The sequence below is a fragment of the Balaenoptera musculus genome, chromosome 13 (assembly GCF_009873245.2).
Source record: "Balaenoptera musculus isolate JJ_BM4_2016_0621 chromosome 13, mBalMus1.pri.v3, whole genome shotgun sequence".
NCBI classification, from domain to species: Eukaryota; Metazoa; Chordata; class Mammalia; order Artiodactyla; family Balaenopteridae; genus Balaenoptera; species Balaenoptera musculus.
The window spans coordinates 63916329-63933844 of NC_045797.1; the positions used below are offsets into that span (position 1 = coordinate 63916329).

Sequence of the window (17516 nt, forward strand, 5' to 3'; positions counted from 1 at the left end):
TTCGTTGCCTCCCAAGTGGAGTCCAGATACACAGAGACAGAGAGACACAAAGAAATGGATAAATAAAACTGCTTTCAAGGATTAATTTCTATGTCAGTTATTTGAAACAGAACACTTTCATAGAAAGTATGTTTTATAAATAAGACAAAATATGATGTAAATATATATTTTTAAAAAGATTTTATATTAAAAATAGAAATGCATTTGAGTGTGTTTTGAACCCAGATATAAAAAGAGCTTAGATTTAAGTAGATGATGGACAAACAGATAAAGACATGGAGATTTTAAATAGAACTTCTGGAATTTTTCAAGGGCTTAAACAAATGAGGACATTGATTCTACTTCAAAATGTGGTCTGCCTTAACATAGCAATATCATTTGTGTTATTTCCATTATCACTAGTCACAATTAGGGCTCTTTTTGGCCTACATTTGCAACACAGAAAGAAAGGGTATCAGGTCAAAAAGAACAGTACTATATGGATTAAGAAGAACATTTTTTAAAAGGCAATCTATTGGGGAAGTAGCTGCAGTGCATGTAGTTAAAGAATTACAGGGGCTTCCCTGGTGGCGCAGTGGTTAAGAATCCGCCTGCCAATGCAGGGGACATGGATTCAAGCCCTGGTCCGGGAAGATCATATGTCGCAGAGCAACAAAGCCCATGCGCCACAACTACTGAGCCTGTGCTCTAGAGCCTGTGAGCCACAACTACTGAGCCCGCATGCCACAACTACTGAAGCCCACGCGCCTAGAGCCCATGCTCTGCAACAAGAGAAGCCACAGCAATGAGAAGCCCGTGCACCGCAACAAAGAGTAGCCCCCACTCGCCGCAACTAGAGAAAGCCCACACACAGCAACAAAGACCCAACACAGCCAAAAAAAAAAATGAATATATTTTTAAAAATATTTTTAAAATAATAAAATAAAAAAGAATTACATGCTGCATGGCACAGCCAAAAAAAAAGGCAAAGGATCTTTACAGGCATTTTTCCAAATAAGATATACAAATGGCCAATAAGCATGTGAAAGATGATCAACATTATCCATCAAGGAAATGCAAAGCAAAACAACACTGAGATACTATTTCACACCCACAAGGAGGGTTGCAATCAAAAAGGCAAATGATAACAAGTGTTGGCAAGGATGTGGAGAAAATGGAAACCTCACACACTGCTGGTGGGAATGTAAAATAATGCATCCACTCTGGAAAACAATCTGGCAGTTCCTCAAAAGGTTAAACATAGAGTTACCATATGACCCAGCAATTCCACTCCTCAGTCTGTACCTAACAGAAATGAAAATATATGTCCAAAAACATGTACACAAATGTTCATACAAGCATTATTCATAAATGGTCAAAAAGTGGAAACAACCCAAATACCCATCAACTAAAATGTGGCACAGCCATACAATGGAATATTATTTGGCAATAAAAAAAGAACGAAGTACTGATACATGGTACAACATGGCTGATTCTTTAAAGCATTAAGAATGAAAGCTAAGTGAAAGAAGTCAGTTACAAAGAATCACAAGGTGTATGAGTCCATTTACTTAAAATGTCCAGAATAGGCAGATCTATAGAGAAAAAGTACATTAGTGGTTGCCTAGGGCTGTCAGGAAGGGAAGGTAAAAAGGGGAATAATTGCTAATGGGTATGAGAGTTTTTTCAGGGTGATGAAATGTTCTAAAATTGATTGTAGTGTTATTTTTCTGGGTTTTGTGAGTTTATAGCATTTGTCATCTTTTTAAAATTTATAATTTGTTGTGATTTGTTCTCATTCTAAATAAATAGTCTCTTCTGTAAAAATAAATAATAAATAAATTTCGTCCACAAAATCAAAAAAGAATTACGGAAACAAGGTTCCTAAGAAGCAAGAAAAGAGGTGACAGGGTAAAGCTGTAGATGATGCAGTCCATATGACACACCCTAGGTGGCGCCATCGGCCTAGGATAGCCTGGTTGCCTTTCAGAGGGAGCTGAACTATACAACTGAGTGCAGACTGCAACTGGTCACTTCACGATATGGATCCTTTTTAAGTCAGTAACAGAAGTACGTTATAGTACATGTATCTATCACAAGTTTCACTCTAAAGGTTCACATTTTATCACCCAGAAAAAGTGGAAATGCTTCTGGATAATGACTACTAATCTCACATACCTCCTATTAACACAGTATTTCCTAATATTTGTTCTATATTAATTCTCCAAATTGCCTGACTTGCCAAGATATATAATCAGTTTAATTAAAAGAATTACCACATTCCCACCTGTTGGTTTTGTCATTTTAGCGCAATAACTGGAAACATCCAAAAAGCTTCCTTTAGCCTACATCTGTACTCCCATTTCATTGACTATGATAATTTCCATCCCATGTCCTGTGATTCTGGTTTACTGTTTCCTCCACTAGAATGTTTCATCCCTGAGGACAGTCTCACTTATTTATCTTTGTATCTCCTGTGCCTGACACAAATCAACTGCTCAATTAATGTTGAATAAATAGTGTTAAAACAGTCAGAATATAGGAGAAGACAAAATTAACAGGTAAAATGAAAACGTAATTATCCTATCTCAAGACCACAGGAGGGTAAAAACACAACCTTACTGAACTGACTATACATAAGTCCAGTTTAGTGATGATTAACTACTTGCAAATTTCTACTTTTAAAAATAAGTATTAAAGATTTTCATTAAAATTAACTCAAACTCACCTTTGATTAAACTGTGACTATAAAATCTGATTAGATTATAAACATTTTGTTTTCCTTTGAACTAAAAATAATTATATAAAGATTTATTGCTCCCCCAATTTTTCTTCAAATAGTTATTTCCACAATTATGCATCCCACAGTAAAGATACATGTACTCAAAGTGAGCTTGACCTTAACAACAGTGCTTCTGGTCACATCACTAGTATTCATCTTTCTCTCTAACAGCTTGGTTAATTTTAGGCAACTAATTGCTTCAAAATTCAGGTCTGCAGGCCTGTGTAAGTGTATGACTGCTTCATTAAAATTCTGTTGACTGCCCTGCAGAGGTCAAAAATGCAGCCTTTCTACTTCCTTAAGAGAAAATGTTGGTTGTGTTCCCACCACTTAACATCAGTTATGTGACCAATTCCAAGTTCATGATGTTATGACAGGGGTTATCACATTTCATGGTGAATGAACAGACTCAATCATCTCAAGTATCCAGTTACACATAAATGTCTCCAATATTTATACATCTAGATGGGACCTTCCCAGTTCCATTTATTTGCAACTGCATACTGGGCATCTACACCCAAATGAACCTCCTCCTGCAGGCAAACTCAGCTGCAAAACATCCAACAATGAATCCATCAGCTTCACCTCCTTCTGGGTTCCCCTTATCAGTGAACTGGTACCTCACTGCCCACATCCACCAAAAATCAGGTTTGAAAAGAATACACAATTTATCGGTATTACCTATATTACAGTTTCAACAGTTTTTAAACATTATCTCTGAGAGTAAAACTCAGGAATAACAATGCTTTCCTAAAAGCAGATAAGCAAGTGGAAGAAACTCTGAACCACCCTTCATAATTCTTCGGGATACAAGCAAAGGTAAGCTCCAAAAAAGAACTATAACCTAGCAATGCAAAAACATTCCAAGTGGGAAGAATTGTGGCCTGGCCATTGGTTTAGGATGCTTATATGGGACATCCACTTAAGCCAAGTGATCTTCTTAAACTAGTCATGGCTGACTCTGCCCTCTTTCAAGACTGACAGCTTGCCCTCCCTATGTAACAGGGAGCAATACACCTCCCTATCACTACCAGTTCATCTCCACTGGCAGAGCAGAGACACAAACAAATCTCTCTCAACTACCCATAGTCAAAATATACACAACGTACGCTTGATACTCCTTTTTTTTTTTTTTTTTTTTTTTACTGTTGGTGTACTGGCTTAGAGTACCAGTAATCATTTCAACAACTCACAGAGGTTTAATATATTACCAAGAAATCAGAAAACTTTTAGTTGCCTAATTCTGCTCACTAAAAATTCAATTGCTGAACATATATAATAACCTGAAAAAAAAAAGGCCCAACGTCTAGCAAAATAAGCACGTGTATATTAGAAAAAACGACCTTTAGAAGGATTTGCTTCCTAAAGCAAATCACTTTAAAGCACCTGGAAATGACTTTTTATCAGAATACCATCCTGTTCTAAGAAGTATGGATTATATCACTTGCTTAGAGTATTAAGTTTAATAACCCCCATTGAATAAAACACAACACCTAGTAAAATCAGTAAATTGGTAACAGGCAGCTGGATAACTTCAAAGTCAGATGTGGGTTCAAACACACATCAAACCATTTTAATTGTGCAACTTTACAGTCCATCATTCTTGCGTCTTGCCAAGAAGGTGGGAAGGAATTTTTCATAAATGTAATTCCAGTATAATATTCATAGCTGAATAATGTCAATTTTTTGATGGGACCAAATGTTTTTTGCAGCTATCTCAGGATAATTTAAAGTTATAATAATTACTGCACTTCAAATTTTCAAGTTGAAAAATCACAAGGCAAGTTAATTAGTAAGAAATCAAAATATATACCTAATATTTACTTTTATTTCAGAAGTCAGCTCTCTCCAGCCCTTACCTGTTACTTGAAATTCTACTGCCTGAAAGAAATGGGAGACTAATGAGAAGAAAATGGTAGCTAAAAAATAAAAATAATCATTTTTGCCCTTGGGTACATCAGACCTGATTTGCAGCCACGATTACTCTTGATCAATTCTTGTATGTTAATGAAGTACCAACTTATTTAAATATTTAGTTCAGGACAGCATATTGTATGTTAAATCTACTTTTTGAAGTCCTGTGAAGTATAATTGATGCCTCAACTGCCAGTTTCAGATCATCTGCATCTTGACTTCAGACCACTAGCTCACTATAGGACTAACATGTGCACTCCATTACTTCTTGACCACCAAGAAATAATGGAAAAAGTGGCAACAACTTATCTATTACTGTACAACTTACCAAGTACTTTCACATATCTTGCTTACAACACTGAACTCAGCAAAAATGGACAACTAATGTTTTGGAGCAAATTTGGAGACTGAATCAGATTTAATTATTTCAAAACTTCCAAAAACACTAAATAAAAAAGGCAACATAAAGAAAAAAGAAATGTAAAGTCCACTTCCTCAAAAAGCTTGGCAATTCTCCTAATACCCTGACTTTGGCACAACAGGAAAACTTAGAAAAAGGAGTGATTTCTTGTTTGAACGCAATACTGAAAAGGAACACAAAATTGATTCAACTCCCACTGGTTATTTCTGAGATTATCGAAGCAAAAGCGCACAGCAGTACTTCACGGTTAAGGAATAATCTGCTGAGATGTATCTGATACACAGAAAAACCACCATGACACCAGTCAATGATTAAATTAAGAATGAGGAAAGACTAGTGATTAGAGCTTTTCTGCCTGGTGAAACTGTTTCTCTAATTTCTTCCTCCTACCTCTGTGCACTTTCCCATCTGCCATTCTCTCCTCAACCCACTGGAATCAGAGAATACCTCATCTCTCCACAACCGCTACCCTGGCCAGTACCAACGAGGACCACATCATTGCCAATTCCAACACCATGTTTAGTCGTCATGTTGCCCCCTCTGTGTTGACACTAGTGCCGATCACTAAATGTCTCTGAATCGCCACTCTTTGGACACATAATAAGAGTATATGTCCTCACTCCCTTTGAGGTGAGGCAGGGCCTATGATATCACTTATGCCAATGAAATGTGAAAGGAAAGAACATGGGCTGAAATTTTGAAAGCTAATGCCTGGGTCTCCCTAACTTTTCCCCTCTGCCATGGCAACAAGCAATGTGTCAGATAGTGAAAATTACCCAAGTTCTGTCAGCTTCGTTCCCTAATTACCTCAATAGACATGGCCCAGGGGTGATTAAGTAACACAGAGCCCAAAGCAACCTATGATGGGTATTTGCATGAACCAGAAACAAATCTGTTATTTTTAAGTCCCTCAGATGAGTTGAGTTTTGTTATATCATAACCTAGCCTATGCTTGAATTCTTTCCTCCTTTCCATTAGCTTGTGGGACCACACTCTTCTCCTTCTTCTCTTGCCTTTACCACCGTTACTGGTCCTGCTCCAAAACCCACTAGTCAGCCCATCTCTTGGATGCTGTGCTAGGCAGCCTCAAAGATGGCCCCCAATGACCCCTACCTCCTGGTATTCAGGCTCTTGTGTAATCCCCTCCCCTTGAGAGAGGGCAGACCCAGTGAATCATTTCTAGTCAATACAGCCAAAGTGATAGGATGTCACTTCTGATACTAATTTGGCTTCTATCTTGCTCACTCTGAAGGAAGCCAGCTAGTTACCAAGTTGTGAGATGCCGTACAGAGAGGCCCAGTCATGAAATAGGAAGGAGGCCTTAAGCCAACAACCAGCAAGGAACCAAGACCTATCTAAAACCACCTGAGTGACCTTGGAAGTGGATCCTGTCAATCCTTCAAACAAGACCATGGCTTCAACCAACAGTTTGACTACAGCCTTACACGATTTTGAAACAGAGGTACCCAGTTAAGCTGCACCTGGAAACCTGACCTACAAAAATGGAGATAACATGTTTATTGTTTTAAATCACTAAATAATGACGGCATCATTTGGGAGAATTTTGTTACCTAACAACAGATAACTAATGCAGATTGAGGCATTTCTTTTTCCCCTACTCTCTATATAGGTAGGGCAATTTTATTCTTTTCTGTGGTATTAACTTCACAATGATCACTCCTGAATCTCTATTTTGAGCACTGACCCCTTTCAAATGCCTCTCTAGTTACTCAAATGCCTACTAGATATTTTTGCCTGAAGGTCCACACATCTCTTCAACCTCCGCAACTCATACCTCCTCTACCCAACTGCTTTCTGTCCCTCGTAATCCATACGTCAAATGATGTCCAAGCCTTCCCCTTAGCACCCCAGCCAGAAACCTAAGCATCAGCCTGGACTGTCGCTCTCCCTTACATCCTATATCCAATTACCAAGCTTTACCAATTTAGTTCAGACCACAATACCTCTTTCCCAGGCACCTCCCTCTGCACCCATACCCCGATCTCTCACATTTATAGTCTTAGTCACTGTGACCTCTCTCAACAGCAGAGACTACATCCCTCTCCTGCTAACAATATTTCAAAGGTCTGGGATATGAAACTCCTGTCTCCGAGCCTGGAACCCAAAGCCTTTGATGATGAGCCTGGTCTTCTAACATTCCCACCAACTTCACGATCAAGTAACATTCGTAGTCCTCCCAACTCAGCCTGCTCTGTCACGCTTCTGGTCCTGTGCACCCCTGCACCCTGTTTCCTCTTAGCTCACACACTCACCTGCCCCCAGGCTGCTGAGTGAACTCCTACCCAGCCTTCAAAACTACTCAGGCTTTACTTCTTCTCTAAAGCCTTTCCTGATAACCTCCCAATAGTAAATTATTCCTCTACTCACCTATCACTGTGCTTAGCAGATTGTACTCTAGTTATTTTTTTATATGCCTCGCTCCCTCTTTTGAGTCTCTCACCTGAGAACCTCTAGCATCTAGCACAGATCCCAGCCCACAATAGGATATAACAGTGTATTAGACAGAATTTTGTTAGATAGCCTAGGAACACTCCTCAGTGTTCAACTCAATAGTGGTTTGAGAATCAAAATGATCAAAAATATAAGAAACCACCTTCAACCTTCGTAAAAACCAGAAATCCCAACCCCGTGCTCAGGCACCCGTCTGCCGCCTCTTCTGCTATTATCCCTAAGCTTTTGTCCCATCCTGTCCTCTGTCCCCAGAGTCTTTCCGAAAATTTCACTCGATGTGATGTTCCGCCTGCCAGAGCACAGAACAATTCAGATGTTTCTACTAAGGCAAAAAAAAAAAAAAAAAAAAATTTATTTCTCCCTTTTCAGTATTTTTAAAACCTGCACACAAAGTCCTACTTAAGATATGTTAAGGATACCTAAAATAAGGTGCATTAACCACTCAGTCTTTGCTCCTGTTATCTAGCTAGTCCTTAAAGTAATTCCTAACAGGCAGGTGGGACTACAGGCAGAGGTCCTCAACTCTGGCCGTAAGGAATTCTGGCAAAATATTCACTCCTCGGGCTCTACCCAGACCTGTTGAACCCACCGTGGAAGTACAGTCCAATCAGATGTATTTAAATAAGAGTCCACTGGTGTTTCTGATGCATAGCAAGGATGTGAACCATTGCTTTATAGCATCTCTCATTCAACCTAGTAATTAGATAATGAGGGGAAACCCAGAGAAACGAACTGTCTGTGTCAAGATCTTACGGCTACTGGCCAGCCCAGAGTTCTGATCTGGTTCCCCGACCAGCAAACAGGTGGAATTCCCCCAAACCATACTGCCTTTGCTACTGGGGCCTGCTGTGAGCTAACACCACAAGGGAGACACAGGAGGAAGGCACAGCCCTGCCTTCAAGGATCTGCTTGCAAGAAATCTATAAATTAGGAGTGAAGGAGCCAGTTAGAACATGTTTCTTCCATGAGCTGTAAGAATAAACTGAAGACTGGAACAGAAGCTCTGCTTCTTGTAAATTAGGTGTGGTCCTCAGATTCTGGTGAAGTTCCCAATGCAGGCTAGCAAGTCTAGGCATTCTCTTGGCACAAAACCACTCAACGGTGAAGAGGTATCCACTTAGGTGGGGAACTGGGCAGGCATCGATTACGGGACCTCTTTAAGCAAATCCCAGCCCCACGTGAAGTGAGCATCTGCGGCCACCAGCCACAGCTAGCCACCCACCGCCTAAAACAAGCTAAGAGGTTCCATCCTCCCAGACAGGCACGCCGCCCCAGTTTATTTTAGCCTTCACTTAGGGCCACAGTCACCTTGCCATGGCCCTAAGCAAACGATCCTTGTCAGGGCAATAACCAAAGCCAGACAGAGAAATGCCAAACTATTCCAACCAACTTTTCAAAGAGAGGGGAAAAAAAAAAAGATATTTCTGAGTTTGTTTTTTGTGGGCAGCTGGAAAAAAAAATAAATCTACCAAATACCAACACTTCTCCAAAAGTTTTCTTGCCAGGACCATGATGACTGGTGTTAAGAATGCAAGTTTCCGGCAGAGAGAATATGACACATCACTGAGTCAAAGGCAGGTCCAGCCCCGGCTGAAAATCTTTGTCAGAACTGGGTTATGCTTTCACCATAAGAAGTTTAAAATGAGAGCAATGGTGAAGTCCCATCAATGACTCATTTTCCCACACGCTATGCTCACCTTTCAACATGATCAATAGACCAAGTTTTCCATGACCTTCCTTTGGGTTGCAAGCTGTTTCCGGCATTTTGGAGGGTAGTGGCTCAGATTCTGAGGATATCTCAAGCACCGTGCCGACCTATTCCCCACCAGTAACCCAGAGCAATTCAGACCGCACAAAACAGCAACGACAGTAAAAATTCGTGGACAAGAAAGAGGGAACTGAGGCAAACACTGCAAGTACACTGTATTCATTCTTCTCTAACTTTGAAGAGAAGACTGGTCTATAAGCTGACGTCTGTGCTGTGGGAACCTAAAGCTATGATGCTTGAGAATAATCAGTCCCGATCCAGGACTTCCAGACTATTGCACGTGTGCATGCGCGTGCTTGAGCACGTGCGTGCTCTCACACACACGCTCCCTCCCTCTCCGTGGGTTTCAAGGGCAGCAGAATCACCGTTACCTGCTTCCTCTTCCCTCTTCTTCCCAGGGGAGCCTAAGGAAACAGCAGGAACTCTGCGGCAAGCAGTGGCGACTTTCTAGGAGGTGACACCATCCTCCAGCCCAAAAGGGACCGTCCCGAGGGAATGGCAGGCATGGGTGCTGACCCATGGAGGGTGGGAGCTGCGGGATGAGAGAGGTGTTGCCGTGAACGGGAGGAGGAAGAAGAGCACGCGGTGGAATGGCAGGAGGGAATCAGTGCACAGAGCCCGCGGCATCCTTCCCCTCCTCAGTCCAAACTTTCAGAAACCAGGCCTCGAGTGGGGCCATCCTCCCAGGGCCGCAGGGATACCTCACAAGTAAACAGGGAGAAGGATCTATCTTGAACCATCTTGTTCTGTGCTCTGCCCTGAACACAGTTCAAAGACAAGAGTAAAATTTAAGTTAGCATAACTTCTAGAGCAAAACCACCTCAGCCTCAAACAAAATTTCCTTCACATTGGTTTCTGAAATAGATCTTTATCAGAACACAAAAGCATTCATTCCCTGTACACGGATAGCTAGAAAAAGTGAACACTGATATAAATCACAGGTTAGCAAACATTTTCGAATAAAGGCCATAGAGTAAATACTTGAGGGCTTATGGGTCAAGAAGTAATAAAGGAGGGCTTCCCTGGTGGCACAGTGGTTGAGAGTCTGCCTGCCAATGCAGGGCACACGGTTTGAGCCCTGGTCTGGGAAGATCCCACATGCCGCGGAGCAACTGGGCCCGTGAGCCACAATTACTGAGCTTGTGCGTCTGGAGCCTGTGCTCCGCAACAAGAGAGGCTGCAATAGTGAGAGGCCCGCGCACCGCGATGAAGTGGCCCCCACTTGCCGCAACTAGAGAAAGCCCTAGCACAGAAACAAAGACCCAACACAGCCATAAATAAATCAATAAATAAATAAATAAATAAATAAAAAGAAGTAATAAAGGATATTATACTTAAACAACAAAAGAAAACCTCCCACCAATTTGACAAAACTTGAAAAATATAGGACAATTATTTGTAATATAAACCTCCGAAAGTGAAGAATGATATCCTATTTGGGGCATGACAATTTGCTTAACTGGGGTTCAAAGTCAGTGCCCCTTATCAAAATCAACTGTAAACGTTAATCTGTCAATGCTGATCTGTAATGCAATTCTACATATTTCATCTCTGAAATGTCTTTTCACACTTATAGGCAATATCAAATACTTATATCCATGAGCAGAGGGTTTTAGTTAAGTATATTCATCATTTGGGTGGCATTTAAGAAATTCTGTTAAATGCTTCTCTTGCTATTTTCCTTTTAGCATGTCATTAGATTGCAGATTCTTCACTTCCAATTGAAATTAGGTGGAAGTTCCTGGTTTTCACAGTTAAATGGATTTTGAAATATGGAAACTTCCTTTGTCCTTGCATTGAGGTCTGAAAAGCAGTACTGGTACTTAGTTTAAGAAAATGTATTTGCTACAACCTTGTTTGGGAACAGAGGTCTCTTCAGTTTTGACAGCATAGGAAATACATAAAGCAGCTTGACATTACTAGTGAGACGACAACCAATACTGTTTGACTAAATGACAACTTCAATATTAAGTTTCACCTCTAAGTGTTGTTTTGCCTTGTAGTTTTATGTTGAATTCACTATTAACTCTTCAGTGAAAGCTTACGTCCAAAGCCATTCAACGTTCAATAATGGTGGCTAAAGGCAATTCTTCCTTTTAAGAATTTTCATCTCAGCCCTGGGCTTAAAGATTTTTGCGAAGAACACACACACACTTTTACCACTATCAGGCCATCAAACCGTTTCTGCAGTAAGGCAAATGAGGATATACAGCTTCTGTTTTTTGACGAAAATTCATAGAGTTGACCAACATGAACCTAAGAGAACAAATGAAGTTCACTAGCATCACTTGTTCAACAGCACAAGACAAATTCAAGATCTGCAAAGTCCTGGTGATAAAAAGAGCAAAAGGCTTTAAATACCTTACATTTCCACGAGCTTTGTAGATTTATCCAACTAATAAGCCTTTTTCTGCTTTACACGTACTGGGTTGGCCAAAAAGTTTGTTCCAGTTTTCCATAACATCAAGACCCGAACGAACTTTTTAGCCAACCCAATACTTTTATCATCATCGATCCTAAACCACCTTTGCAGATTCCACTTCAAACTGTACTGAATTCATATTCTCTTGATTTTTTTGAAAATCTTATGTTCTATACAGACTATTCAAAGAGGCTAACTTTTCTGTTACTTCAAACTCTGTGCTGACCCCTCAAGAAAACAGCAACTGAGTGGTACTGGCACTATTTGTCAACTCATCAAGAGCCAAGGAAAACCAGCCAAAACCATTTGCCTTGTTAATTAGCTACTGACATTGAGCCCAAAGTCCTCAACTCCTTTAGCAACAGGTCTCTCCTCAAGACTAATAGTTTGAACGATTTTGTTCTCTCTGAACACATTTCTTCAGCTGCTGCAATAAAACATGTTTTCATTAACTCACCGTCAAACAGCTTTTCTGGCTTGGCTAACAAACAAGCCACTTGGAAACTTACACTGGCTACACCTCATTTTCAGTTTTTATTTTTGGGAAGAAACTGCTGTTATGAGATACTTGGTTTTAAGTTTTCCCATATTTTACTGTCACATTCTGTGAGTTGGGCATATTGTAATGAGTGCTTAATCTGCTGATGGAGATGTATATTCTTTTAGGGCAGTTATCTTGTCGGCATGTAATAAATAAGATGCTTTGCCATCTCATCAGTAATAAAGTAACCTACACTCCCCTGTGCCTTTAAAGCACACCACTCACAGCCCGCTTTTCTCCTCTCTCCTTGTTTTGACATCAAGGATATGCACTGATAAATAAAGTGTCACCGTAAAGCAATACACATGGCAGTGAACACTGTTGAGTGAGAACTTTATCACTGATTTGCAGTGCACAGAGCGGCAGTGCTAGGTGACAAGGGTGCTCTACACAGCCTCTGTCACAACTCCTCAACTTTGCTGTTGCAGCGAGAAAGCAGCTATAGACAATATATAAACAAATGAGCATGCTGTGCTCCAGGAACACTTTACTTCTGGCAAAGCTCGTGAAACTTGAGTTTCATAAATTTTTACATTATATGTCATAAAACGTTACTCTTTTGATTTGTTTCAGTCACTTTAAAATGAAAAAACATTCTTACAGGCAGTACAAAAACAGGAACTAGCCATTGATTTACACCGATGGATCTGGATCCATCAGCAAGGTTACGTCGTCATCATACTCTTACCCTTTCCATTTGAGGAAGGTTGACAGAAAGCAGAATGCCACTGGGTCCATGGGAGAGAGTAGACATGATGACAATATAGAGTGAAGAAAAGAGGGGGATTAGAGATGCCACAGGTACCTTGTGGTATCTTGTCCATTTCATAGTTTTGCTCAGGTCTAGTCCACTTGCCTTCAGAGAAATTTCGAATGACAAGATCCCTGATGCCTCATTACAGGTCTGGTTGCTATTGCAGTAACCACCACCATCTATGGACTAACGTCCCAGGCAATGACCTTGGAGTTTTACATTTAAATCCTCTCTATACAGTTATGACATTGGTGATATTATTCCCCAATGAGAAAACTAAAGTTCAGACAGGTTACATGATTTCCCACCAGTCCTACTACTGGTAAATAGCAGAGCAAAAATATGAACTCTGGCCTGTCTGATCCTTAACACTGCTGTGGACAGCCTGAGTAGGGCACCTGGGCTGTCAGGGAAGTGAGCTCAAGGAAATAGCAAATGAGGCCAGGAAAAAAAAATCAGTCCTTTAGCAAAGAATGGCCCCTCTAACTGGGAAAGTCATTCTCTTTGACCAAAACTGAGGCTTCCTAGGGGCAGACATGGTTCAAAGAAGAGAGGAATTGGATTCTCATCAAGCCAGCCACACCCTGTAAAAGCAGGTGTAGAACAGCACAGCCTCGTCACCTCCTCCTGGTAAGAAAGGCAAGTGTGTAGGCCCCATGCAGAGGCACCTGGCTTTGGATGAGCATGATTTCCATTCCTCCTGGGTGACTGCTCCAGGGTCATGGGCAGTAGAAGAGGGAGGGGAAAGTGTTTATCCAACTTGACTCCTCTCCCATCCCATTCCTGGCCCCTTCCATCTTCCTTAACAGACTGGCCTGGGAACCTGCCAATAAGATAAAGATCGAGTACCCAAATCTCCCCAGTAGCTCCACCTGGATGGATGAAGGAAGCCTTGGTTAGAATGCTAGAACCTATTAAGGAAAATTATCATAGGTCATTAATACCTTAATGTTAGTTTTCTAAACTTTTATCAAATTTCTAGTTGCCCTAGGTACTTAGAAAAGAGAAATATTAATGGTTGTGGGGAGAGCGAACAGGTTGGGGAAGTACATAAAAAGGTACAATTTGATCTAGTTTGATGTATGCTTCGAAAAAGAAGCAGGATTTGGAGAGACAGAAGGAACACATGACAACATGCCAAGGAAGAAAACCGCCCTAAGTCAGAATGAGGCTAAGCATTAGGGTCACAGATGGAAAGTATGAAAAATGATGCTGGAGAAACAAAGTGGGCTTAAGGCAGTCAGAGTAACATGAATTTAAGACTACAGGAACTAGGGCCCCAAAGAGTAGGGAAATATTTCAAAACAAGGTCTGGGGAGCTATCAGATGTAGCATCTGTAAAAGAGATAGATCCAGTTGAAGGGGTTAGAATCAGAGAAACCAGAAAAAACCTATAGTGGTAGTTAGGAGAAACATTGTCTCTCTTGCTTCTGCAAGTCTTCTATCAGCTTTTGTTCTGGATGATCTTTTCAAGGATTCTGGATAGCCCACAGACTTGGAAGACAATGTCTCCCTCTGGGGCAAAGGGCTGATTTGTTTTCTGTCCAGGAAAAAGAAAAGAACATCTCCCTCTGGGGCAAAGATTAGGCAAGGTTTGCTAGAGCTTCTTGTAGAGAATGCGATTTTCTGAGCTCAGGGTTCCCTGCCTGTGACACAAACCCCCCAAGTCAGTAGCATCCACCTGGGCATTTCCCAGTGGGACTTAGGGGCTATGGGGAATCAATGTGAACATGAAAGTACTGCCACCTGCTAGGCTGTGAGTAATAAAGACCTCTGTCTGACTTAGGATTCTCGTGTCTTCCCCATCAGCATCCATGAAACTGTGGGAGGGTAACTTGTTAGCTTGTGATCGGGATAAAATCTCAAACTCCTCAGTTCTTGAAAAACCACCACCAGACTGGTGTCTCAGTGTAGCAGATTTGCAAGACACAGGCCAACAAGTATAAATCAAATGTTTTTCTATATATCAGCAGCAACTCATTGGAAAATTCTATTTAAAACTTTATTCCATTTACAGAGTAAAAAAGCATACAACACTTAGGAAAACTTTTAACAGAAGATATTTTAAAATGCCAATCTGAAAATTATAAAACATAATGTAGAGACATACCATGTTCATGAATTAGAAGAATAAATATTACTAAGGTGTCAATTATTCCAAATTGATCTATAGCAACAGTTTTCTATCTCTGTTCTCAGGGCTCCTTTGACACTTTAAAAATAACTGAAAAACCCAAAAAGCTTCAATTTATGTGGGTTATATAAATTTTACCACTTAAAATGAAAAAAATATTTTAAATGATCACTCATTAAATGCTAACATATTATAAAAATTCATTCTTCCTAAAATAAATTTTAAGTGAAAATATTTGCATTGTTTTACATTTCTGCAAATATTTTTAATATTTAACATAATATAAGATAGCTGGATTTTCCTACCTGCTTCTGTACCTAATCTATTACAATATCCCATATTACATAGCCTCTGGAAAACTCATTGTAAACTCCTGAGAGAATAGGAGCAAGAAAGCAAATAATGCCTTAGTATTATGAAAACAGTTTTGACCTGGTAAGTGTCAGGGTTTCCAGATTCAAGACAATGCAAACTGTAACCCCACTGGGCTTTAAAAAATAAACATGGAGGGGCTTCCCTGGTGGCGCAGTGGTTGAGAGTCTGCCTGCCAATGCAGGGGACATGGGTTCGAGCCCTGGTCTGGGAGGATCCCACATGCCGCGGAGCAGCTGGGCCCGTGAGCCACAATTGCTGAGCTTGCGCTTCTGGAGCCTGTGCTCCACAGCAGGAGAGGCCGCGATGATGAGAGGCCCGCGCGCACTGCGATGAGGAGTGGCCCCCGCTTGCCGCAACTGGAGAAAGCCCTCGCACAGAAACGAAGACCCAACACAGCCATAAATAAATAAATAAAACCCAAAAGTTAAAAAAAAAAAAAAAATAAACATGGCAAGCTGATTCTATCATTTATATGGACATACAAAGGGCCTACAAACATCAAAAAACAGTTCTGAAAATGAACAAATTTGGAAGATTTACAGAATTTGATTTTAAGACTTACTTTCAAAACTATAGTATTCAAGACAGCATGGTTCTAGCATAAGGAGCTCAACAAATAGACCAACAGAATAGGCTAATAATTACCACAAAGCAGTGGAGATACAGTTGATTGATTTTTTATTAAAAGGTGCCAAAGCATTCCAAAAGGGGAAAAGAGCCTTCTCAAAAAATAATGCTGGAACTAGACATCAGTATGAGGAAAAAAAAAAAAAATGTACCTGGATCCTTACCTCACACTACACACAACTCAAAAGTTAATCACAGACCTAAATGTAAAAGTTAAAACTATAAAGCTTCTAGAAGAAATCACAGGAAAATATCTTTCTAACTTGGGGATAGCGAAAGATTTCTTAAATAGCACACAGAAATCAACCATATAAAAACAGATGAATTAGACTTCAAAATAAACAACTCCTGCTCAAAGACATTTTGAAAATTAACAGACTAGCCACAGATGGGAAGAAAAATTGCAGTGTATGTGTGACAAAAGACTGATATCCAAGATATGTAAAGAATTACAACTCAATAAGGGAAAAACCCAGTAAACAAATGGGCAAAATATTGAACAGACATTTCACTAAGGAACATATACAGATGGCCAATGTGTGCACTAAAAACCATTCACCATCATTAGTCATCAAGGAAATGCAAATGAAAAACAGAGTGAGATACCACGATACACTCCTAAGGAAGATAAATATTCAAAAGACTGACAATATCATACATTGGCACAGATATGGAGCAACCAGAACTCTCTCATCCACTCTTAGCGGGAGAGTCAAATAGTAAAACCACTTTGGAAAAAGGTCTGACAGTTTCTTACCAACCTAACCAAACACCTACCTTACTACACAGCAATTCCACTCCTAGGTGTTTACCCAACAGAAGTGAAAGCATATGTCCACGCAAAGACTAGAAACAATCCCTTGGTATTCAACAGATGAATGGATAAACAAATTGGTGGATTACACAAAGGAATACTACTCAACAATGAAAAGGAATGAACTACTTATTCAGATGATAGTATGAATGAATCTCAAAAACAGTACAGAGAGTAAAAGAAGCCTTATAAAAAGGGTATACACTGTATGATTCCATTTATACAAAGTGTTAGAATAGGGAAAACTAATAATGAAAAGAGCAGAAGAGCAGTTTTCTCTGGGGTAGAAAGTAGGATTAAGTGGGAAAAGGCATGAAGAGACCTCCTAGGTAACATGTATACGTTTCTCAAAATTCAAAGGGCACATGTAAGAATTGCGCTTTTCAGTGCATGTAAAATTTACATTTAAGTGATAAGCAAATATTGACCTCTACTTAGTGATATGTATGCTAAAGCATTTACAAGTAAAAACATACTGATGATGTAGCATCTTAGTCTGAAAAGCATCAAGAA

At 40.1% G+C, this 17516-nt stretch overlaps 1 protein-coding gene across 5 annotated transcripts in view; it reads right to left on the reverse strand.

Moving 5' to 3' along the window:
• LTBP1 (latent transforming growth factor beta binding protein 1) overlaps positions 1-17516 on the reverse strand; it is a 418216-nt gene that overhangs the window by 306548 nt on the left and 94152 nt on the right. The gene's annotated exons all lie outside the window — the stretch shown is intronic.